The following is a 27,548-nucleotide window of genomic DNA, read 5'->3' on the forward strand; positions in this document are numbered from 1 at the left end:
AGGTTTCCAGGAAGGCATCCATTTCTTCCAGGTTGTTTAATTGATTGGCATAAAGCTGTTGATAAAAGTTTTTAATGATCCTTCCTGTTCCATTGGTGTTGGTTGTGACCTCTCCCCTTTCATTCATAATTGTATTAATTTGACAAAATACAGCATCCTTTCCTGATTAAAACCCTTCAGAGTGTAGGAATAGAGGGTACATTTCTCAATCTCATAAAAGCCATCTATGAAAAGCCTACTGCAAATATTATTCTCAATGGGGAAAAGCTGGAAGCCTTTCCCTTAAGATCAGGAACACGACAAGGATGCCCACTCTCGCCATTATTATTCAACATAGTACTAGAAGTCCTTGCAACAGCAATCAGACAACAAAAAGGGATAAAAGGTATCCAAATCGGCAAAGAAGAAGTCAAAATGTCTCTCTTCGCAGATGACATGATACTCTATATGGAAAACCCAAAAGACTCTACCCCCAAATTACTAGAAGTTATAGAGCAATTCAGTAATGTGGCGGGATACAAAATCAATGCTCAGAAATCAGTTGCATTTCTATACACGAACAATGAGACTGAAGAAAGAGAAATTAGGGAATCCATCCCATTTACAATAGCACCAAAAATCATACGTTATCTTGGAATTAACCAGAGACGTAAAGGATCTATATTCTAGAAGCTACAAATCACTCTTGAAAGACATTGAGAACCCCTAATATTTAACCTCAAACACAATTAATATAAAATGTACCAATTTAACTTGGAAAATGTGTTGTTAACATTGGAGATTCATATTATTTAAATAGGCCGGTGATGGGTATTAAGGAGGGCACATATTGCATGGTGCACTGGGTGTTATATGCAAGTAATGAATCCTGGAACATTGCATCAAGAACTGGGGATGTACTGTATGGTGACAAATATAACAAAATAAATGTTATTTTAAATAAATAAATAAATAAATAAATAAATAGAATCTTAAAAAAAAAAAGAAAATTTCTTATCACTGTGCGGTTGCCTTCACAACAGATATCTAGAGGAGATATTTTACCTAGTTAATTAGTAAAGTTAATATATAGTTCTGGGGGAAAAATGTTCATGTTGACTCCAAATGTTAAATATATATGGGATTAGTCTTGCCCATTCTGCTATATAGCACATTTGCAAATAATCATAATTAGATATTATTCCAGAAAGAACCTAAATTTTAATTTCTAGGTTATAGTTGTCACTGTAGTTGTCAGTCACTGTGATGGTGAGTCCCAGAAGGATAACAGCAGACAAAGGCAAACATGTAAGTTCCTTTAATGTAGATAAAAAATATAAAAACTTAACTGCTCACAAACAATACTGTAGAGGGCAGAGGATTCAGTGACATGCTCTAAGCAGGAAGAGAAAGCTTCCCTGGCTGGCCCCCAAGTGTTCACAGGCCCTTTGATGCTAATAACACCTGATCACAGTAAGGATCCTATCAGATATTTGAGACTCCCTGCTTCATACATGCCCACATACCTACTCACATCTTTCTTGATATTCTTTTTTTTTTTTAAGATTTTTTATTTATTTATTTTGACAGAGAGAGAGCGAGAACATGAGCAGGGGAAGCCGCAGGCAGACAGAGAGGGAGAAGCAGGCTTCCCGCTGAGCAGGGAGCCTGATGTGGGGCTCAATCCCAGGACCCTGGGATCATGACCTGAGCCAAAGGCAGAGCCCTTAATGACTGAGCTACCGAGGCACCCCTCTTTCTTGATATTCTTATGACCCTCCCAACTACTGTGGAAGCTCTGGTTGTAAGTCCTCTTGCTCTCCAGATACAAATCAGATAAACTACTCTGGCATTTTCCTCAGTGTATTCTGTGAACTGGAATAACTGAAGGTCACTTTTCCAGGCGTACCCACATTTCAGGCCTAAGGTTTATTTTTACAACTAGGAAGAGTTGATTGTTCTTACGGTTTAAACACACACACACACACGTATGTGTGTAATACACATCTGTGTTAATAACTGACTTTATAAGGTTACGAACATTTAAACATAGCAGATATGCGTATGTATATATGTATGTATAATATATAAAAAGTACTGTAATGTTAAGATTATGAGATCTGAAATCAGAGAGACTCCACTAACTGTATTATGTTGGGCAATTAACTTAAACTCTCCAAGTATCCTTTGCCTTATGTATAAAAAGGAGGTAATAATAGCTACTGTCCAGGGTAACATGAAGTTTAAATGAATTAGAGCATATTATGCATTTAATATAGTATCTAATTTAGAGGAGGCACTTGAAAAATGTTAGCTGTTGTTATCACTGTTTTCATGGTTTTAGGATTTCTTGAAAATGTCATACCTTTTCATTTTCTTGTCCTTCAGAGCTGGCCCAGTTTTCATCTAGTATTTTTTTCATCTTCCATGAAGTTCTCTTAAAATTTAATGTAGCTAAAGAATGTAGCAGATTTGTAGCAAGAGGAGAAAATCAAATATAAGCATATTTTACCTTTGAGACAAAAATTTGCTTATGTCATTCACTGTTCAAAATACTAAGTGAACTTTACTGGATTTACCAAATTATTACAGTCCTTAATTAGGAGAGGTTTTTTCTGTTCTGTTAAAATACAGATTTATAAAGAATATTGTTTGATAAAGAATTACTAGAAACTGATTTTATAACATTATGGAGATTTAAACACAGCATGTTTATCAAGTAAAAGACATATAGATCATTTGTAATATATATTCTTACTAAAATTTACCTTTTACAATTATTTATTATTTCCTTATAGCATTCTATTTCTAGGTGTTCACCTTTAGTACAATAGGACAATAATCTCATAATCTCATGTTTATGAACTTAACTTGATAGAAAATTTAATTCTTGTTACATTCTGTATTCTTGTGTTAATTAAGAATAATTTTGTTTTAAATTTAATTTCCAAGTTACACATTTCTTTGTTTCATAACATCTGATTTTCAAAGTATCTGTGGAAATTTTTTTTCAATTATTTTTTGGTGTCTTATCCTGAGACCCCCAAGGTTTGGCCCATGCTTCTTGAGTCAAGATGTGCTCCCAATCTTCCAGTTAGGTCAACCAAAAAAATTAAGATATGATAGAAGGTCAGTGAAAGAAATTCATATCAAAACAACTACTCACCATGTCATTATGACAGCCTGCTGTAACAAATGTGCTTCTGTTTTAACTTATGACAATTAATTGCTAACAGTAATTTAATCTGACAGAGGCAGGGTGTTGAAAGGCTCCTGGAGATGTCATAAAAGCGACCTTTCTGCCCATGTGCTGCCAAAAGCCATTTTTAACAAGGAGCTAAGGAAACAGTGCAACTTCTTTTGTACTTTGTTAATTAGTTATTGATTTGAAACAATGCACTTCCAAATACTGTTAGAGGAGTTAGACACCAGCAAGGTCACTATGTGACAGTCTAGTCCTGATAATCTTTACAGTGTATGAGAATTCTTTGAAGCCTTTTATTCCATTAGCCTAAAATTGAGATTGTCTGATTTGCTAAAATGTCTGCAGTTTTATCATTGAACTTTTCAGTTTAAAATATTTTATGTATTATTAATCTGATACTTAGTCATACTTCATTACATGATGTGGTTTCAGTTTTCAGAATCCTAACTTATGGATTTAGTCTCAAATAAGTACATACTCTACAAAGAGAGTGTATATGGTTAGATTAGTGATGCCAAAGAGAGCAAGGAAATAATATTTTAGTCTCAAAAAGAGAAGCAAGCTGCGTACGGGTTCTAGAATTCATTTATTGAAATCACTAGTTGATCTCTTTTTTTTTAATTTGAATATTACATTTCTTAATAAAGTATTTAAGTACATAAGTTAAAACTGCAGGAGATACCTAGGTGGCTCAGTTGGTTAATCATCTGCCTTCCGATCAGGTCATGATCCCAGGGTCCTGGGATAAAGTATGGCATCGACATTGGGCTTCTTGCTCTGCAGGGAGTCTACTTCTCCCTCTCCCTGCCACTCCCCCTGCTTGTGTTCTCTCGCTCTCTCTCTGACAAATAAATAAAATCTTAAAAAACAAACAACTGTAGGCCCTTGTACAAGTCAACCTGCAAGGTAATGTGGACAACAGAAAGATCAGAGGGAGAGTGAGTACAACACAAGGTTGAAAGTAGGGATTTTCACCTCCTACTTCTTGTGCTCTAATCCTGAATTGACTAGTTAGCTGTTTGTCCTTCAACAAATCTGCTCAACCTCTCTGTGTCTCATCTCTGCAATGGCAACCATAATAGTACCTACATCATATTATGATAGTGAAGATTGAATGAATTCATACATCTAAAGTGTTTAATCAGAAGCTGGTATGTAGTAACCATCTGATAAATGTTAGCTGCTATTATTGCTATAATTGCTATTATTGCTATATAGTAATATAATAATAATAATGATTATTATTATTATTTAAAAATAACATATAGTCCCTGCCCTTAACTTATTTGTAAGAATTTTGTATTTTATGTATGCAGTATTTTTAATAGATAAAAATAAATATGATTATTTTATTATTTTTCTCATATTTTTCTTATTAAGTATAAATTAGGATATGTTTGCTATACATAGAAAATATTAAAATAGCAGGCAAAATTGTCCTCTGTGTTTGTGTTTTATGATGAACAGTAAAGGAAACATTTGGTATGCCCTGGTTTTAAACCAGAACAGCTGATAAAATAAAATAAAATTGTAATTTTATTAAAATATGTAAAATTTTTTGGTTTAATTGTTTAGATAGTGAGAAATCTAGGTTTGCAGTAGATAAAATATTTTTCTTAGTATAGAAACATTCTAAATGCCTGCTTTTTATTAAAACTTTTGCATTAATTGGGACAATTAATGAAATGTTTTTAAGTTACATTATTTCAGGAAATGTACTTCACAAATGGATAAAACTTCGTGGAAAATCATATTGTGCTAAGCACTAGTTTTATACAGTAAGTACTTGCTTAACATCTCCATTAAGAAGGAAATGCAGATTTAAGTACTCATATTTATAATTATTAGTTGACAAAATTAATTTATAAAAATCTGAAGGTGCTATATAATGCCTGTTGTTGGCTGGGTGTAAAGAAAAGATTGATCTCACATAGTATGATGGGAATATGAGAGAGCAATCTAGTAACATTAATTAAAATTTAAAATTTAAAAAATTAAAAATACACAAGACTTTCAACCTAGATGTCCTATTCCTGGAAATCTATCTCATTGAAGTAATACTATCTTTAATTCAATCTATATTAGCAACAGCTAGAAGATATCAGTTGAAACCAGAATTTAATATCTAGATTTAAAATCATAAGATAGAATAGGCTTCTAGTAAATGAGTTCTATGATTGCTGTCTTTTCCTAATTTTTAAAGGCTAAAATACTACTTTGAAGAGAGAGACCAAGATGGCAGAGTAAGAGGATCCCAGGCTAACCTTGTTGCATGGATACAAGTAGATAGCACTCACATCAGTGTAAATAACCCACAAAGTGATCTGAAGACTGACAAAACAAAGTCCACAACTAAAGGTAGATAAGAGGCAACATCCAAGAGGGTAGGAAGGGTGAAGATGCAAAGGGGAGCTAAATGGACTGCAGCCGTCTGCAGGGGTGGGTCATGAACAAGGAGAAGGGCAAGAAACAGACTGTCACACTAGGGAGACCACACAGAAAATATGAATCTCCATAACATTTGGTGTTGAAAATGAGAGGGGCCAAATTTTGTGAATTCTTGGAACCAAAGGGACTTAAAGGCTGGAATTTTAAAATCAGAGGGCTCAGCTCTGGGAGGGTCTGGAGGGCAATAGGACACTGAATCTCCACCCTTAAAAAGACATCACGACAAACAGCCCCTAGAAATACAGCATAGAAACAGCACTTTGAAAACACCTGGGGCACACAGGAGGGAGAGTTATTTACCCAACTCAGGGTACATCCTGAAGAGGCCAGTTTCATGGAGGGATTTCTTCAGGAACAAAGGAGCTGCAAGGCACCATCTTCTTTACCCGCCAAGCATAAACCAGCACAGTGCCAACATTCACTAACTACTTGCATATACCAAGTCCCATCCCCTTGTGCTTCTGCGGATCTTCCCTTTCCATGCACACTTGCCTCGGTCCTGGCACTGCAGGTCCCCTCCCCCAGAAAACCAGAGCAAATGTTGCCAACACCATGTCTCCCAACCAGCCTACTTTGTGGGGCCTCAGCCCCACGGCGATGGTGGTGGCGGGTCCCGCAGAAGCCCAAGGCTCACCTTATTAAAATGAAAGAATAGGACAAAATCACAGCAAGAGACCTAAGTGAAACTGATATAATATGCATGATAGGGAATTTAAAGTAACGATCATAACAGTATACAGTGGACTTGAGAAAAGTGTGGAGGACATCAGTGAGACCCTTAACAAAGAGAAGACATATAAAGGAACCAATCAGAGATGAACAACACAATAAATAAATTTTAAAATACACTAGATGGAATAAATAGCAGGCTGGAGGAAGCAGAGGAATGTATTAGTGACCTGGAGGACAGAGTAATGGAAAGTAATCAAGCTTAGCAGGTAAGAGAAGAAAATTACACAAAATGAGAATAGATTTAGGGGATGCAGTAACACCATCAAAGGTAATAACATTAGCATGATAGGGATCCCAGAAGGAGAGAAAAGGGGACAGAAAATTTATTTGAAGAAATAATAGTGAAAACTTCCAAATCTGTGGAAGGAAACATATCCAGATTCAGGAGGAGTGGAAATCATCCAACAAAATCAACCCAAGGAGTTCCACACCAAGACATATTGTAGTTAAAATGGCAAAAAGTATTGATGAAGAAAAAAATTTTAAAGCAGCAAGAGAAGAAACCATTACATACAAGGAAAAACCCCCCAAGGCTATCAGTGAATTTTCCAGTAGAAACTTTGCAGGCCAAAAGGGAGCAACATGATACATTTAAAGTGCTGAAAGAAAAAAATTTGCAGCCAAGAATACTCAATCCAGCAAGGCTGTCATTCAGAATAGAAGAAGAGAGAAAGATTTTTTCCAAACAAAAGCTAAAGGAGTTCATGACTACTAAACCAGCTCTACAAGAAATGTTAAAGGGGACTCTTTGAATGGGAAGAAAAGATCATGTAAGTAAGAATTTAAAAAGTAGGAAGTACAAAAACAGCAAAAATAACTGTATCTATAAAAATCTGTCAAGGGACTCACAAAATAAAAGGGTGTAAATATGACACCATGTATGAAAAACATAGTGGGGAGAGGAGTAAAGAATGGGCTTAAATTTAATATCAACTTAATATAAATGGCTATATGGAGAAGATGGTATATACAAACCTGTAACCACAAACCAAAAACCAGTAATAGATATGCAAAAAATAAAGAGAAAGGAATCCAAGTATATCACTAAAGAAAGCCAGCAAACCATGAAAGAGAGCAAGAGAAGAAAGGATCAGAGAAGAACTACAAAAACCACAAAATAAGTAACAAAATGGCTGTAAATACATACTTATCAATAATTACTTTGGAAGTAAATGGACTAAATGCTCCAATCAAAAGACATAGGGTGATGGAATGGATTTAAAAACAAAACAAAACAAAACAAGAACCATCAATATGCTGCCTACAAGAGACTCATTTTAGATTTAAAGACACATGCAACTGAAAGGGGATGGAGAAACATTTATCATGTAAATGGATGTCAAAAGAAAGCCAAGGTACCATATTTATATTGGACAAAATAGACTTTAAAACAAAGAGTGTAACAAAAAATGAAGAAGTACACTATATAATAATAAAGAGGACAACCCAAGAAGAAAATACAACATTTGTAAATATTTATGCACCCAACATGGGGAACCTAAATACGTAAAACAGTTTTAAAAAAAAAAATAAAGGAACTAATAAATAGTAATAGAGTAATAGTAGGGGACCCCGCTTATACCAATGGACAGATCATCTAAAAATCAGTAAGGAAACAGTGACTTTGAATGACACTTGACCAGATAGATTTAACAGATATATTCAGAACATTCCATCCTAAAACAGAATACACATTCTTTTCCAGTGTACATGGAACATTCTCCAGAATAGATCACATATTAGGCCACAAAACAAGTTCCAACAAATTCAAAAAGATCAACGTCATACCATACATCTTTTCTGACCACAACACTACCAAACTAGAAATCAACCACAAGACAAAATTTGGAAAGACCATAATACATGGATGTTAAATAACATACTACTAAATAAGAAATGAATCAACCAAGAAATCAGAGAAGAAATAAAAAATTACATGGAGAAAAATGAAAATGAAAATACAATGGTACAAAATCTATTTGATGCACTGAAAGCAGTTCTTTTTTTTTTTTTTTTTTTTAAAGATTTTATTTATTTATCCGACAGAGATAGAGACAGCCAGCGAGAGAGGAAACACAAGCAGGGGGAGTGGGAGAGGAAGAAGCAGGCTCATAGCGGAGGAGCCTGATGTGGGGCTCGATCCCACAACGCCGGGATCACGCCCTGAGCCGAAGGCAGACGCTTAACCGCTGTGCCACCCAGGCGCCCCTGAAAGCAGTTCTAAGAGGGAAATGTATAGCAATAAAAGCCTGCCTCAAGAAGCAAGAAAAATCTCAAAATAGCCTAAACTTATACCTAAAGGAGCCAGAAAGAGAAGAACAAACAAAACCCAAAACCAGAAAGAAGGAAAAAATAAAGATTAGATCAGAAATAAATGATCTAGAAATGAAATGATAGTAGTAGTAGTAGTAGTAGTAGTAGTAGTAGTAGTAATAATAATAATAATAATAATAATAATAATAGAACAGATCAGTGAAACCAGGAGCTGGTTCTTTGAAAAGATCAATGACAAGAAAGACAACGACATTTGTCTTGAAAAGATCAAGACAAATAACCTCTAGCCAAACTCATCAAAAAGAAAAAAAGAGAAGGGACTCAAACAGAAGCACAAATGAAAGATTAGAAATAGCAACCAACACCACAGAAATACAAAGGATTATAAGTGAATATTATGAAAAATGTATGTGCCAACAAATTGGATAACCTAAAAGAAATGGATAAGTTCCTTAAAACGTATAACCTACGAACTCTGAAGCAGGAAGAAACGGAAAATTTGAACAGAAAATTACCAGCATTGAAATTGAGTCATTGATCAAAAAACTCCCAATGAACAAAAGTCCAGCACCAGATGTCTTCACAAGTGAATTCTACCAAACATTTAAAAAAGAGTTAATACCTTTTCTTCTCAAACTTTTTCAAAAAAATGCAAGAGGAAGGAAAACTTCCAAATTCATTGTATGATGCCAGAATTACCCTGAAAAAAAACCAGATAAAGACACCACTAAAAAAGGAAATACAAGCCAATATCTCTGATGAACATAGATGCAAAAATTCTCAACAAAATACTGGCAAACTGAATGCAACAATAGATTTTTAAAAATTACTCACCACAATCAAGTGGGATTTATTCCTGAAACGTAAGAGCAGTTCAGTATTTGCAAATCAATCTGATATATCACATCAGTAGGAGAAAGGATAAAATATTTTATGATCATTTCAATAGATTGAGAAAAAGCATTTCCTAAAGTACAACATCCATTTGTGATAAAAAATAATAATAATAATAAGTAGGTTTAGAGGGAACATACTTCAACATAATAAATATGAAAAACCTAACACCTAACATCATACTCAGTGGGGGAAAACTGAGAGCTTTTCCCCTAAGATCAGTAACAAGACAAGGATGTCCACTCACCCCTTTTTTTCAACATAGTACTGGAAGTTCTAGCCATAGCAATCAGGCAAGAAAAAGAAATAAAAGGCATCCAGATTGATAAGGAAGAAGTAAAACTTTCTCCGTTTGCAGATGACATGACACTACATATAAAAACCCTAAAGACTCCACCAAAAAGCTCCCAGAACTGATAATGAATTCAGTAAAGTCGCAAGATAACAAAATCAATGTACATAAATCCATAATATTTATATACCCAAATAACAAAGCAACAGAAAGAGAAATTAAGAAAATCCTATTTACAGTTACATCAAAAAAATAGAATACCTAAAAATAAACTTAACCAAAGAGGTGAAATACCTGTACTCTGAAAACTAAAATATTGATGAAAGAAATTGAAGACGATACAAAGAAATGGAAAGACATTCCATGCTCACGATTAGAAGAACAAATATTGTTAAAATGCCCATATTACCCAAAGCAGTCTATAGATTTAATGCAATCCCTGTCAAAATACCAACAGCATTTTTCACAGAACGAAAAGAAACAATCTGAAAATTTTTATGGAACCACATAAGACTCCAAATGGCCAAAGCAACCTTGAGAAAGAGGAACAAAACTAGAGGTATCACAATTCCAAAAAAATAAAACTGGAGGTATCGCAATTCCATTACAAAGCTATAGTTATCAAAACAGTATGGTACTGGCATATAATTAAACACATAGATCAGTGGAACAGAATAGAAAGCCCAGAAATAAACCCAAAATTATATGGCTGGTTAATTTTTGACAGAGGAGGCAATAATATGTAATGGGAAAGACAGTCTCTTCAACAAATGTTGGGAATAATGGAAACAGCTACTCAAAAGAATGGAATTGGACCATACACAAAAATAAACTCAAAATGGATTATGGACCTTAGTGTGAGACCTGAGACCATAAAGATCCTAGTAGAGAGCATAGGAAATAATTTCTTGGACATTGGCTGTAGCAACATCTTTCTATATATGTTTCCTGAGGCAAGGGAAACAAAAGAAAAAATAAACTACTGGGTTTATATCAAAATTAAAAGCTTCTGCACAGCAATGAAACCAACAAAACTAAACTACAACCTACTGAATGGTAGAAGATACTGCAATTGACATATCTTATAAAGGGTTCATATCTAAAATATATTAAGAATTTATACAACTCAACACCCAAAAAAAATAATCCAATTAAAAAATGGGCAAAAGACATGAACAGACATTTCTGCAAAGAAGACATTAAGAAGGTGAACATGAAAAGAAGATCATCATCAGGAAAATGCAAATGAAAACCACAAGGAGGTATCACCTCACACCTGTTGGAAAAAACTGAAATCAAAAACACAAGAAACAACAGGAGTTGGTGAGCAGATGGAGAAAAAGGAATCCTTGTGCAGTGTTGGTGGAAATGTAAACTGGTGCAGCCACTGTGAAAGACATTATGGAGGTTCCTCCAAAAATTAAAAATAGAACTACCTACAATCCAGTAATCTCATTACTGGGTACTTACTTAAAGAATATGAAAACACTAATTCCAAGGGATTGTGTGCACCCCTGTGTTTATTGCAGCATTATGTACAATAGCCATATTATGGAAGCAGCCCATGTCCATCAGTAGATGAATGGATAGAGAAGTGGTGTATATATATACAATGGAATATTATTCAGCTATTAAAAAGAAGGAAATCTTGCCATCCGCAACAACATGGTTGCATCTAGAGAGTAAAATGCTAAGTGAAATAAGCCAGTCAGAGAAAGACAAATACCGTATGATTTCACTCACGTGAAATTTAAGAAACAAAACAAAGGGGAAAAAGAGAGAGACAAACCAAAAAACAAACTCTTAAACTCTACAGAACAAACATGGTTACCAGAGGGGAGGTGGGTGGGGAATGGGTGAAATAAGTGTAGGAAATTAAGAGTACACTCATCTTGGTGAGCACTAAGTAATATATGGAACTATTGAATCACTATGTTATCTATCTGAAACTAATATAACACTGTATGTTAACTATACCAGAAATTAAATTAAATTAAAAGACTAAAATACTACTTTAGTTCGAATTTTTCACAAATTCATAATATCCAAACGTGTTTGAATGAATTAGGTTTTATAACACACAGAGAAGTTATTATAACATGTTTGAACTAATACAGTTTTTATTAGTATATTTTCAAGGTGTTTTAAGAAGTTCATTTATAACAAAGTAAATCATTATTTCAGGTATATAAATAACTTAGTTACATTTTGTAGTATATCTTGAAGGCTAAAACATTTATTATATGCTGCTTGCCAGGCTTTTTATTTTGCATCTGTTCGACCTCCTTATTCTATAACCCTATGAGATAGTAACTCAGATTCTCTTTGTTCCCAAAGTTTTTACTCTATTTTATAAGAAGGGGGTATAATTTTAGAGCTCTCCCAGGTTAACCTCTTATGTACAACTGAGGATTTTGAGCATCCAAAAAGGTAAGTAACCACTCAAAGACATAAAGCTGGTTAAACGGCACTGTCTGGATAAGAACTGAAGTCCTGTAGTGTGTGGGGGAGGGGAAGCACACACATGTGTTTGGGTATATAAATATATCATCTCCAGCAATTGCAAATAATCTTTGCATAGTTTTTAAATTATTAGTTCTTTGGAAACTGGTTACTCATTTCATTTTTCATAGTATAATCACAGACAGATCATCTGGTTAACATGTCTTATAAAGCAGGGCTATCAAATCATAAGCATTTACATGTGATCCACTGATGCCTAACAATAATGGTCCTGCGTATACAAAAGCTCTTCAGGACCCCCAGGAAATCCCTGCCTCCCTGATTACCTCCCTTCCATCATCCCCTAAATTTCTGTAAAAGGTGCTGTGTATGTAATGCCTTACTTTCCTAAATAGAGCATTCTGAAAATAATTTAACCTTTTCTTGATGACACAGGTTGACATGAGTTTTTGCTATATCATAATTATAGCTTTAGATTCAGATATAGATCCTGTGAGTCATACTTAGCTCTGACTATTCCATTTTGTTTAGAGAACGTTCTAGACTGAACTGTCTGGAATTCTTGACATGTCTTCAGTGTGCTGCCATAATGCTCATTACCTTTGGGGTTATCAAATAGTCTTCTAACTTCACCCCCTCCCCCAACACACACACACACACACACACACACTCTCTCTCTCTCTCTCTCTCTCTCTGTCTCCAAAGATATTTCTTTTGCCTCTCACTCTGCTGAATTATTCATTAGATGGTAGTAGCTAAATCAGCGTTGGTGAGTGAAATGCATGCATGCTTGTGGGCCTGTGCATCATATCTACCCTTGCCACTCTGGCTTCCCCATTCATGCACTGATTGTACCAGCTCTGAGTTAGCCAGTATATGGCTAACAGAGTCTGACAGATGTAAACTGGATGAGCCTTCTTGTGTTCTTGATTGTTTACTGCCTTTTCTGTGATGGACAGTCAGTAGTGAGTGATAATGTAACACAAGGTCTTCGCTTAGTATAGGTCATTACTTTCTGTAGGTTTCTAAGAGTGATCCTACCAAGGAATTATCCCCATCTCTCAGAGTTCGTGCTAGAATGTTGCATTAGGCAATAATGGTCTCCAAATATGGCCACATTCTAATCCCTGGAACCTGTGAATATGTTATTTTACATGACAAAAAAATTTTTCGCAGATGTGATTAACATTAAGGACCTTAAAATAGGGAGATTATCCTGGATTAATCAGGTAGGCCCAATGTTACCATAAGGGTTCTTAACAGTAGAAGAGAGAAGCAAAAATGAGAGTCAGAGAAGGAGATATGACTATGGAAGCATGGTTAGAAATATGCAAGGCTGCTGGCTTTAAAATGGAGGACAGGAGCTGCAAGCCAAAGGGGCAGCCTCTAGAAACTGGAAAAGGCAAGGAAATGGATTTTCCCTTAAAACCTTCAGAAAGGAGGGCACCTGGGTGGCACAGTAGGTTAAGTATTCAACTCCTGGTTTCAGCTTAGGTCATAGTCTCAGGGTTGTGAGCTCAAGCCCCACATCCAGCTCCATGCCCAGCTTGGAGACTGCTTGAGTTTCTCTGTCTCCCTCTCCCCCCCCCACCTAAAATAAATACATAAATCTTTTTTAAAAATTAAAAAAGAAAAATCTTCAGAAAGGACACCTTGATTGTAGCCCAGTGTGACCTATGTCAGACTTCTGATATACCGAAGTACAACATAGTAAGTTTGTGTTGTTTTAAGCCACTAAGTTTGTGGTAATGTGTTAGTGCAGCAATAGAAAATTCAGACAGGTGTTAAATCCTATATCCTGATAAAGTATTTATGTATCAGTAAACTCTACTTATCCAAGTGAATGCTCTGTTCTCCTTGATCCAGCATCTTTATATGCACTCCCCTTTGCTCCTGCCTGTAAATATTGACTAAGCCCTGCAGCGCTTTCATGGTATTTTCCCTTTCCTCTCTTAGGAGGCCCAGCACTTCCCTGGCTAGAGTAGTATACTGTAGCTTTATCCTAGTTATTGGTCTAGGGTCAGAACTGTGAGCGAAAGTGGGGGGTCGAAGAAGCCCATGTTGTCTGGCAAAGGCAGTGGCATCTGCATCATCTTCAAGCATGCACTAGCTTTTAACTCCAAGGCATGGGCTACTTCTGCAGGCCCTGTGAAGGTTCAGGGGACTTTGGGGATTTAAGAGATTCAGATGCCCCTCAAGGTCCCACTCCTTGTGAATTTGGGCCCTAACCCCACATTGCACACCTGAGAGTCCAACTTTCTCTGGAGTTCTACTTCTATTACAAAAGTACTGGACCTACTCCTTAGGTTCTTTTGCCTTCCTACTACAGAAGGTGAGAGTGTCTTTATATGCTACTAAAGCTCTGGCTTTCACTGTTAGTATTGTGCTGATTAATCACTCTCAGCCTTTCACTGTTTTGTTTTGTTTTTTCCCAAAGCATCTATTGCTCTTGGAAATGGCCATCCAATTCTATAGTCCTTATTAATGATATACTTTTCAATGCCAATAATGTACCTGCTGGTGTATTCCTTTCTACCAGTATATACTTCCAGTTCATTATTGATGAAAGTTTTGTATGGTTGCACTGCTGCTGCAGGTCAAGGTTATCAATGTTCCACCTACTACAGGCGTTGAGGTCTTGTTTCCGGCTAGCCAGCGGGCAGCTAATTCAGCTCCACAGTTTCTACCTTAGAGTCAGCTTTTTCTACCTGCTCACTGGAACCAACTGTCATAGATCAGATTCCCTTAGAAGCAGACTGATAGAGAGATGAGCATAATTATCTAATGAGCCAGAAGGAGATTAACTGGAGATTGTTCTCAGCATAAACACCTGTACAGAATTGAAGGAATCACAGTTGGCCCTCAGAGGGATCAAAGATAGTTCTCCCAAATTGGGGCAAGGGAGCCAGCACTAACCAACATTTGAAGCAGCTGCCCTCCAAGAAGGAGGCATAGTCTTGGGCATGTTGGTTCTCTTCTTCTGAAACAATGGCAGGAGTGAGTGGTTTGGCTGCAAGAGCTGTCAGCCATCAACACTCAAAGCAGATGGGAAAATGAGTTCTTCAATTTTGTGGGGTCAGGGTTTGGGGTACTGGGCATCACAGTAAAACTCCCACCGTTACTTTATGTATTCATAAATAATGTGTTGTTCAACTTGAAATACTGAGCAATAAGCACAGATGTAGTTGTGTAAGGAGAGAAAAATATTATTAGATGAATGCCCTTAGTAGAAGATCAGCTGAACAGATACTTTGGATTGTGCTCTAACCTCAGCTTCCCTCACCATTTACCATAGCCCTTTTACACGAAAGTCAGGGACAATGTAGTCTTGAAAAACTTGGCTTTCCATAGCTGGAGCATTTAGCAGAGAAAATCAGCAGAAAAATGGCTAGAAGGAGTGTGCTGCTCTATATTTCCTATTTCTCAGCTTCCCGTGGTCTACTGCTAGCTCCTAAGTTAGTGAAAATACAATGCTTTTAGGAGGTATATTTAGTGTCATTAGCTGAAACAGTAAAAGAGCATGAACTGGAGACAAGAACTTCATCAGTGTCTGGTTGGGAGAAATCAAATACAAATAGAAATCCAGGTCAAACTCATTAGGGCATTATATCTTATGATGACGTGGTGGTAGTGGGGATCATGGTGATGACAGTCCTCAGCATATCTATCTCTTAAGTCACTACTGCCACCTAGTCTGGTTGCCTACTGCCTCTGATGTACAGCTATCATTCCTGGAATCTTCCTTCACCATTTTTTTTGAAGATTCCTTTTGTCACTTTCTTATTTCTTCTATTTCTTGTAGTTTTTGTCTTCATTTTTCTTGGTTTATTTCTTACTTTGAGAGAGCACATCTTCCAGTTGTTTTTTTAGAAGAGAGTAATGAGATACAATTTTTTTCGTGTTTGTATGTCTGAAAATGTTTTTATCTTATATTTGATGGTATTTTGGCTGGCTATAGAATTATAAGTTAGATATTATTTTCCTCTTGGATTTTGAAGACTCATTTTTTTATCATGTTCTTGATTCTTCTTTTGCTGTTGAAAATTCCAGAATTGTTCTGAATCCTAATCAATCATTTTTCTTTTTTGACACTTACAGAATCTTCTCTTTATTCCTGGATTCTAAATTTCACAGTGACACACATTTATATAGGTCTCCATTCATCCAAAGTGCTGGGTACTTTGTCAGCCTTTTCATTCTAGCAGCTAGTGTTCTGGGAAATGTTCTTAAATATTTTGTTGATTTCTTCCCTTGTGTTTTGTCTTTTTCTTTCTAGAACTGTTTTGGATGATGAATCTCTTGGACTTATCATTGGACTTACTACTTTTCTATTTTTTATGTCTTTTGCTTCTAGATTTCCTTAACTTAATCATCTAATTCTTGTATCAAATTTGTCCTTTCTGCTGTTTTTTGCTTTTAATTTGCAAGAACTCTTTATTCTTTGAATATCTCTTTTAATAATACATTTGTTCTTGTTTTATGCATGTGCTATCTTCTCTGATCTCTCTAAAGATAATGGTAATGTTTTTGAAAATTTCTTCTTTCATCAAAGTTTCAGTTTCTTCCAAATTGCTTTTTTCTATTTATTCTGGTCTGTATATTTTGTATTGTGGACTTTCTTCCTATGTCTAATAATGTTTGGCAGTCTGTTCATGTTTATTAGTGGGCATTAAAAAGCTAATTGGAACCTGTAAGCATATGGATGGGGCTTATGATGTTTGAGTTTCACTCAGGCAGTCTGAGTAGTTTGGTTGAGAATTTTCCACCACACGCACCCCCACCAATTTGTATCTCTCTCTTTCTCATTCTCTCTTTCAAATCTCACTCTCTCTCTCTCTCTTTTTTTTTTTTTTTTAGTGTGTTGGAATTTTTTTCAGCTTTATTGAGATATAATTGAAATATAACAATTGTGTAAGTTTAAGGTATGCAACATAGTGATTTTGTGTACGTATACATTGCAAAATGATTACCACAATAAAGTTAGCACATTCATCAGCTCACTTAGTTACACTTTTTTTTTTTTTTGATGTGGAGAACTTGAAAACCTACCCTTCTAGCAATTTTCAAACATACAATATAGTATTGTTAACTATAGTCATCAAACTGTTTATTACATGCCCAGAACTTACTCATCTTATAATTGGAGGTCTGTACCCTCTGACCACCTTCACACATTTCACGCATCCCCAACCCCTGGCAACCATCAGTTTATTATCTCTTTCTATGAGTTTGATTTGAGGGGGTTTTGTTGTTGTTGTTTTAGATTTCACATATAAGTGAGATCACACAGTATTTGTCTTTCTGTCTTCATCTGTGTCTTTATTTTTTTTAATAATAATATTTTTTTATTATATTATGTTAGTCACCATACAGTACATCCCTGGTTTTTGATGTAAAGTTCCATGATTCATTCGTTGCGTATGACACCCAGTGCACCATGCAATATGTGCCCTCCTTACTACCCATCACCAGCCTATCATCTGTGTCTTTAGAACTTTTAGTGTAGTCAGCCTAGTTTGATTTCTCAAAAAAGAAATCTTCTGCCTAAAGACTGAGGATCTGACTGCTTACAGTCTGGAAGTTTAGAAGGGATGAAGGCTGGGGGAAGAGAGAGAAAGCACATCACCGCATTCTGCATTCAATTCGCATATGTTACTGATAAACCCATTTCAAAATCTCTCTTGTAAGGATGTGTAAAGGTATTTACTAAGTTGCGTGGAATGGAAGATGGGAAAACAACTACTTTCAGGAAGACTCATTTTAGCACATATATCCTACTTTCCTTCAATCCTGAGTTACATAGAATCCTATCCCCGTGCCTTAGAGAATTTTGCAGCATAAATGAAGTTGATACTCAGCTTTCCCCATGGCCAGCTTGGGATTTGACTTTCTTAGTTCTGCTTAACTGGTTACCATTCTTCTACCTACTCTCCATCTTCCAAAATGTCATAGTGTTTTCACCCCTGCCTTTTCCTCCTAGGCCTTGTAGATTTATGTCTTTGTAAGAAAAAAAAAATCTTTTATTACAGTTTTTGTGGGTTTGAAGAGATAATGCTGTCAGATATGGATGTCTAATTTGCTGTTCTAAGCTGGAACTGAGATCATAAGTATTTAGAGCAAAGGTTGACAAGCTTTCTTAAAAAGCTGGAGAGTAACTAATTTAAACTTTCAGGCTTTGTGGACTTTGTCACGACTCCTGAACTCCACTGTTGTAAGGCAAAAGCAGCCATAGATCATAAACAAGTGGACATGGCTCTGTTCTAATAAAACTTTATTTATAATAGGTTTCATGAACTCTGTTTAGGAAAAAAGATTTACCACTTGATTTTTTTTCTCTTTTTTTGGTCAACTTTATTGAGATATAATTTATATACTGTAAATTGTACCAATTTTAAGTATACAGTTAGATGTGGTTGATAAATGTATGTCATTGTGTAACTATCACTACCATCATGGTAGAAAATCATTTTCATAATCCCAAAAACCTTTCTTTTGTGGCCTTTGGCAGTCAGTTTCTTCCCTCCTCCACTTTTTGACCCTGCCAACTGCTAATCTACATTTTAACACTATAGTGTTGGCTTTTCTAGGATTTCCTATCAGTCAAATCATAAAATATGTAGTCCTTTTTGTCTAGCTTCTTTCACTTAGCTTTTATCTTTGTCGTAGATGAGTAAATGGCAGAAAATTAATAGGTCTTAAGCTAGGTTTAGTTTCTCTCTCATAAGTTTGCAGAAGCTATTCAAGGAAAAGAAGAATATGTTTTAATTTCAGAGAACAAGCTCTTTCATTTCACAAAGACTCTTTTTTCATATGAACTTGGCCCACCTGTACATGTTATCTATATAAGTAACATTCTCGTCCTTTTTTCTTAAAAGCCCCTGGCCATTTGGTTCATTGTTGCAAAGAGCAGCAACTTTGGTTATGCCTACATAGAGGGAAGGATATTAAATGTATTTCAGCAATGCAGTGTACAGTGATTGAGATTACTTATATGGGGATCAGACTACCTAGGTTTGAACTCTGGCTCTGTCATATACTAGCAGTTTTCTTGAGTAAGTTTCTTAATTGTTCTTTGCCTGCTCATCTAATTATGGGGATAATAATAGTACCTATTTCAAAGGATTTGTCCGGATTAAATGAGTTACCATTTATAAAGTATTTAGATCTGCACCTGCCTTAATATGGGCTATAGAAGCATTATTATGATTGCACTGTAGATGGCACTAAGAGAAGAGAGCCCAAATTTATTGGAGTGAATAGAATCATTAATAGCATAGTTTTGGAATCTAAGAATCCTACCAGCTCTAGCTGCCTCCCATTCCAGATTACCCCCATTTTGTGGTAATTATGGCCCAATCACGAAGTATTTGGCACCATTTCCATAAATAATGGGCCATAATTATTTGCTTATCTATTCTTTACTAACTTCTTGTTAATTATTGTTCAAACTTTATATTGAAACAGATTTTTTTAAAAAGCAAGGTTTATGTCAGCCCAGTATGATTTAAAAGGATAGGTAGTAAGGTAGTATAGCCTAGCAGTTCAGATGCTAGAACCAGACAGGTTAGCTTGCAGTCTGGCAAGTTGTATAACATTGGGCAAATTAATTACTCTCTGGAAACATGGATATTTGAAGTATCTATGTCATAATGTCATTATAAGCGTTAAACGAGGGAGAACATATAGCCAGTTAAAGTGGTTTGTGTCCTATGCAAAATGTGGTGATAACTTGGGCTGAGATAGTAAGAACGGAAATTAGGAGAAGTTTATGGATTCTAGAAGCATTTTGGAGCATAAATTGAATTGGATAAATATGAGAGTTAGGAGAAGAGGAAAACATCAAGGATGACTTCTAGAGTTTTGGCTTGAACAACTGGGTGGGTGAAGGTACCACCTAGCAAGATGAGAAAGACAGAAGGAAAACAGATAATGGGGAGTCAGGAAGCCAATTCAGATTTCACTTTTGGACATGCTAAGCTTGAGATATGTGAAATTCAGATATGTTTGATACAGTTCTGAATACTGATCCTTTGTCACTTATCTTCATTTTGTTCATAGCCATTTATAATATATTAATGGAGCCATATTGACAAGTAACATAGCCTTGAATCTGTTTCTTAAAATTGATAGCTGTCACTAATATCTTGATACCTGAAAGTGTCAAGGTAAAAGTTGATAGCTCTAAGATACCTCTAGCTTATAGATTCTTTTGTCTATTTTCATTATGTTTAAGATTGAATCTTATGAAATTGCCACTTTTTAAGGTCAAAAATGTCTAATATTGGTAACTTCATATGGATCAATTTAGTATTTAGAAACAAAATAATAGTGCTTTATTTTTGAAGATGTTTTCATTGTATGTGTGCTATACCATTAGTTTTTATGCATTCATATATACCCCTAGTCCTTTAATCACTGTTAAACTCAAATGCATACACTATTTTTAAAGATCACACATATAAAATATGGCAAAATGAAGATAAATTTTTAATCCTAATTATTTAAATGGATTGAAATTAAATTACATCTTGTGTGACAAAACGATATTTTACACATAACTATTCTTATAAGTGTCCTGTACTGATGTACAATTTATACTTTGTTTATGTACAGAGGAGTTAACAGAATCATCTAAAAGTTTAAAGCTAATGCTTATAATTTCCTTGTGTGTATCTTTCTAGGTTTTGGCTCAGATGGTGTTTGCATTTTATTTCTTCTGGAAGAGTACTGAATTGGCCAGTTTCTAAAAATATAAGTTTTCTTTCATCTTGTACCTGTGGATGAGTTGGGTACAAGATGCTTATGTACATTTTTGCATCCTCAGAAATCCATTTGACATGGGTTTTCTGCCTCTATTTAGATTTTGTTGAGATTACATTTTACCTAATGAAAGTCTTAGCTTTGTAAAAGAACACACTTTAATTTGTAAATTTTGCTGTAAAAAAAGGTGTAGGTCTTATATTAGTGTTCTTCCTCTAGTTGATGTTTCCAGTGTAAATAGCAAATCAGTGATAATGCTAAGGACTGTGGGGGAGGGTATGTATGTATAATATACGTGACTCAACTAAAAGTAGTGACAAAAGTTATGTGGTAGTTTAATATCCAAAATGCTAGATTTGAGTATTCATAATTTTCTTAGTAGATATGCTTACCAGTATAATCACAGAAAGATTTATTTGAAATAAAAAAATAATCTTTACATTTTGAATTTAAAATTGGACATTCAAAAAACCTTCAAATTCATTAAGCTTTCATTTTACTTTTCCTAAAATCAATTATAAGTTTAAAGTATATATTTTAGAAGCATTCATTTTATAACTTTGTAGCAACAGGTGAGCTGAAAAAAAAATCTGTCAAACTTGGCAATGGTTCAGAAAATATGTGAACCTGTCACTGTAAGCAGTCTCAAAGGGCGAAATGCTTTACAGGAGCTAATTAACCTTAGAAAATAATTACACAAATATGCAAATGTTGTTTAGATAATTCCATGTGTTATCAGCTCAGGTAGTCCATCATAAATGCAGACCTTGCAACGCCTAGGTAGTAGAATCTGGCATACGTGATAAGGCTTTGGTTAGTGCATCACTTCTATTTGGCATTTAACAATTAATGATGGCAAGAGTACATCAGGAAATCCAACGTGTGCTCTGAGTACATTCCGGTTTCACAGTGTAAACATCCTATGCATTCTGCCACCAGCAAACTCTAATTAACAGATTCACTTCTTTTCTTTTCGTGTGCTTTGTGTGTTTATATATTCTAAAATCATCCAGCTTGAAGGTACTCAATAGAAAATGAACTATGGTATGAAATTCATGGAGAAACCTATAGAGAAGATGTAGTATATTTGCATTTCTGTAATTGAAGCATAGTAGAAAGTCTTTCTTATTGAAATCTGTTTAGTTTCAAGATACATTGCTGGTAATATACACTCTCTGGATTATGGTTTGTAAATATGTAATGGTTATGGACATAGTGTAGGCTGCAGGTTGGAAATGACACAAATTTACCTAAGAACACCATCATCTCATTCATAAAATTCAGATTTTAGTAATATAGTGTGTCAGAACTATATATTAAAAACCACTCTATTACATCCTGTGCTACCGTTATTGTGCTTAATTATTATAGGGGGCAGCAAATATTTGGCAGAATTTGTTTTATCTTAAATTGGTGGGGATCTGGGTCTCCTAAAAAGTGAACAGTAAAAAGTAATAATTTTATGAAAGCTTTGGAAAATAGTCACATATGAAAGGCAACTTTTTTATAGCTAACATTTATCTCCTTTATCACCTGTTTTTTAAAATAATATTTTTCTTCAAGTTTTTATTTAAATTCCAGTTAGTTAATATACAGTGTAATATTATACTTTTTATCCAAAAGAGAATCTACCTTCAAATTGCTTATATGCTAGAAGGAAGGAGAAGTGACATGGCAGATTAAAGAAATAGCAGGATAGAGAAGAACCAGTGAAATAGTACAGGATTCAATTTAAGCTACCTGGCTAATAGTAGAGGTAACAGGTAAACTTGAACCAACAATATTTTGCAGTAGTTTGAAACATAAGCAGATTAATATGTATAAATAGATGTATATTTTTCATATATTTCTTGTAAGATATTGTGGGTCAAAAGTTAACAAAATCTTCTCTCTTCATGTAGAACATGAGAACTTGATCTTTAGTTAACTTTCTAGCTTTATATCCCTGGAAGCCTGATAAGGTGGTGTCTTCAATTTGTTTTCCCAGGAAATAGATTCTGAGGGTGCATGCAGGAAGTTTGTTGGGGAATTCTCTTGGAATCAGCACCTGTAGGGGAGTTTTAAAAATAGAATTTGGCAGAAGAGGTTCAGTTGCAGTACAGTTGCAACAAAGGCCTCATCTAACTTACTCCACATGGGTCTTTGGATCTGGAATAGCTTTTCAGAGATGTGTTGCCTTGAGGCAGGAGCTAGAGCCTTTACAGATCCATGTCATTTTGACCCATCGTGGGGTGTAAGTTGCCTCAGAGATGGGATTGTAACTTTAGGCTAGATAACTTTCTTTGGCTGAGAACAGTTCCTAGAGAGTGCCTCAGCTAAAGCTATCAGCTGCTAACACTTTCAACAACTCAGGAAATGAGTACTGTATAATTAGAGGGGATTCTGGGAAGCATAGGGAACATTGCCTAAGGTAGAAAATGACCCCTGATTGGTAAACTGCTTCTGAATTAGAAGAAATTATAATGGAGTATAAATACCCAAAGCTCTGATCTTCCCTGAGGCTAGTAACTCTTGTAATTGGGCATGTCCCTTGCAGGCAGGGATCCTGGAAGCCATGCCTATGATGTTGTTGCAAGAGGTTATTAGCTTCTGTGCAATATAAGACTTTTAAGGCAGGATAACTCTTGAATCTGCCCAAGATAAGTATGATTCCCTCACTCCCAAACTAATATTCTATGGTCCAAAGACAGTAACTCCTGGAAGGCTGTCTGGTCTGCTACAGGAGCTGGTACAGGGCTCCCACTAAAGAAGTATTGGCTGGTGCTCACCTGTATCTTTTTGGGTCAATAGAGGGCAAGTGTGGCCCAGAATAGTCTTGTGTAATTATTTCGTTGAGACTATAGATGGCCCCCCTTAACTGGGTATTACAGATATTTTTTCAGTTGCGTCTTAGTTCTTAGAACATTTGGTTTTAAAATCTAAAGCTGGAAAGTAATTTGATAACCTTAAAATCAGGCTGAAAATGTTTAAGCACTTGGGGCACATGGGTACTTGAGCTTTCTTTTTCCTACTGCTGACAGGCCACTCCTAACAAGTATTGGCTCCATAGATTGTTGAGGGAAAAAATCAGTGATGATACTAATCTCTGAAAACAGTAGTCTTATTTGTGAATGGTGGAAAGAACCATTGGTCCTTAGCTCTCCTTTAGTCATAGATGGGTCCTTTGGGCCTCATTGGCAGTTTCCCTCATTTCCTATGAGTCACGAAGTTTTGCTGAGTTTCCCTTTATAATGACTCCTTCCGTCCTTTCTTTTCCATTCACTCTGCTATCACCCTGAGTAGTATTATAGTCTTTATCACTTCATATATGAATTACTGAACCTGCTACCTTGGATGTGTTCTCTGCTTTTAAGTTTTGCCTACTCTGAGCTGTACCATGAGATCCCAGACTAAATTTCATGGTAGAGCTTTGTCTAGGGTTTTTAGACTACAGCTCTTCCTTGACATGCAATGGGGTTGCATCTCAATAAACCCTATTGTAAGTTGAAAATACTGTAAATCAAAAATGCATTTAATGCACCTAACATATGGAACATCATAGCTTAGCCTTGCCTACTTTAAACATGCTCAAAACACTCACATTAGCTTATAGTTGGGCAAAATCATATAGCACAAAGCCTATTTTGTAATTTATAAACATATGTATTTGTTTTGTATTTTATAATAAAGTGTAATTTATTGAATACTGTACTGCAAGTGAAAAACACGTTGTATAGATACAGAATGGTTGTTGAGTGTATTGCTTATTTACCTTAGTGATCGTGTGGCTGACAGAGCTGTGGCTCACTACCACCACCCAGCATCACGAGAGAGTATTGTACCACAGATTGCTAGCTGAGAAAAAGATGAAAGTTCAAAATTTGAAGTACAGTTTCTACTAAATGCGTATTTTTACATACCATCGTAAAGTCAAAAAATCATTAGGTCAAACCATTGTAAGTTGGTAACCATCTGTATTAATATGTAATCCAGATTTTCCTGGAGCATGAATAAGGTCCCTGAAAATAGTGAGAAGGAAGGCTTGAAAGGTAGATTTAGAGAAGATATTGGCTAAGAGTTCCAGTTATTTTGTAAGCATTGGGGACCATTTCACTAAATGACTTTTTAGAGCTGGAGAGTGGTTGATCAGGGCCAGGCTTCAGAAAGATTGTTCTGGCAACACAGTAAGGGGAAAATCTACTAGAAATGAGAATAGTTAGGTATCTTAAGAGGACCCAAAGTGATCTGGGAATGGAAAGGATGGGACACATTGGGTCTCTACAGTGTAAAGGAAGAGTTAGTGACTGTGAGAAGAAAGCATGGAGGACCTCACTGAGGGCAGATGGTAAGGATTTATTATAGGCCCATTGGACTGGATGTCAAGACAGTCTGCCAGGAATAGAGAAAGTAGTACTCCTCGCAAACCACTACCCCTTATATCTTTATATGTTAATACTCTTATAAAATTGCAAACATGTTAAAGGCCAGAATCATGGCTTACTTTTTATTAGCCTTACACATCTACTTCCAGCGCAAAGCCTAATGGGGACAGAGTAATATCCTCTGTGTTTTTATTCTCTCTGTATAAAGAAAGATGTTTTGATCCATCAAGTTATGTAAGATATTTCTGCCTACTCTCAGGAGGTGGAACCTGTGTTATCTGTCTTCCTGTTTTGTTTTTACATTTCTTTCCTTGTAAGATATAATTAGGGTGACCAGATGTGTGCATTTTTTCTGGGTAGTCCCAATTTAGACCTGTTCTCCTCATACAATAACTAACAGTACCTTTCTTCACCCTCAGAAGTTTGTATAGTAAATTCTATGGTCTCTCCACATACATATACAGAAAAGTGCTAAGTTTATATTAGTCAGTTTGACTCTAACTATAAAGAATACATCTGTGTAACTACTACTCCAGTCAAGAAATGCAACACTGCCAGCCACTAGAAGTCTATTTTCTTTTCACAACTCTGTCTCTCTTCCTTACTTTTTTTATAATAATTTTTTATTATGTTATGTTAGTCACCATACAGTACATCCTTAATTTTTGTTATAATGTTCCATGATTCATTATTTGCGTATAACACCCAGTGCACCATGCAATATGTGCCCTCCTTAATACCCATCACCAGCCTATCCCAGTCCCCCACCCCCCTCCCCTCTGAAGCCCTCAGTTTGTTTCCCAGAGTCCATAGTCCCTCATGGTTCATTCCCCCTTCTGTTTACCCCCTCTTCATTCTACCCTTCCTTCTACCGATCTTCCTGCTATTTCTTATGTTAGAGTTAACCACTATGCTGATTTTTATGATCACCATTTCCTACTTTTTAAACTAATGAAAGCTAAATTATTAAAGCCAAAATGCCCTACATGGATTTCTTCCCAATTATCACTTTTATTTATTTTATATACCTTAACTGTGGGTTATTTCATATGTATGTTACCAATAGGTATCTTTAAAAGCATACTTGTGTTTTAGTATATGACTACAAGGTTGTAATTAATCATCCTGAAGATAAATGTTGTATTTTCATTATTTATCTATTACACTAATTTAATGATTCAATCAACAAGACAGAGCTCTTGGCCTCAAGACTTTGATAACCAAACAAGCAATTACAATACAGATTATTCAGTATAATAATGGGAGCATGCACAAGATGTTGTAAGACGTTACCCAGCCTTGGGGATGATAGGGAAGACTTTTGACAGGAGGTGATGTCTTGTTTGAGTTTGAAAAACAAGTAGGAATTATGCAGGGTGCAGTGAGGGCAGAGCACGGGAATCACTTTCTAAACAAAGGAAATAGCACAGAGAAAAGAAAGTTTGGCACAATTAGGTTACTGGAAGTTGTTCCCTGCAATTAGAACACAGAGAGTGTTCTCTATGGTCTCCTGCTGGGGGAAAAGGGTGTCTTTTGGGTCACCTTATATTTCAGAGCAGTGGTAAGAGATGCAGTTGAAGGTAGAAGTCAGATTATGAAAGGTCTTAAATGTCATACTAAGTTTGAACTTGATCTTGAGGGCAATGAATCAGCTTTGAAGCATCTACTAAGTAGGAGGTGAGTAACATGGCAACATGTTCATATTTGCATTTTTTAAAGTTTGTTCTCACTACAGAATTAGAGAATTTAAATAGACAATCCTAAAGGCAGTAAAAATGGGCTGGGAACCATTGTAGTCATCCAGTTGTGAAATGATAATGGTTTGAGCTAAGCCAGAGGAAATGAGAAAAGAGAAGAGGATGGATTTAGGATACAGCAGGGGGCAAAATCAACAGGATTTCAATGATCGATTATATATGGAATTTGAGCAAGAGATAAATAAAAGATGCCCAGATTTTGCCTGGAGGTGGGGAGCAAAGACAGTGACACAGGTTTGTAGAGGAGATTTCTAATGGAATGTTGAACTGTTTGAGTTTGAAATATCTGTGGGACATCAAAAAGTAAATGACTGTCAAGCACTTGGATATATGGGTTTGGAGCATTGAAGAGAAATTTGGGGTAGAACTAGACATCAGGGAAC

At 35.7% G+C, this 27,548-nt stretch overlaps 1 protein-coding gene across 4 annotated transcripts in view; it reads left to right on the top strand.

The window, feature by feature from the left end:
* Positions 1–27,548, top strand: part of FAM172A (family with sequence similarity 172 member A) — a 419,583-nt gene that overhangs the window by 206,785 nt on the left and 185,250 nt on the right. The gene's annotated exons all lie outside the window — the stretch shown is intronic.

Source organism: Ursus maritimus, unplaced genomic scaffold (assembly GCF_017311325.1).
Source record: "Ursus maritimus isolate PB19 unplaced genomic scaffold, ASM1731132v1 scaffold_5, whole genome shotgun sequence".
Classification (NCBI taxonomy): domain Eukaryota; kingdom Metazoa; phylum Chordata; class Mammalia; order Carnivora; family Ursidae; genus Ursus; species Ursus maritimus.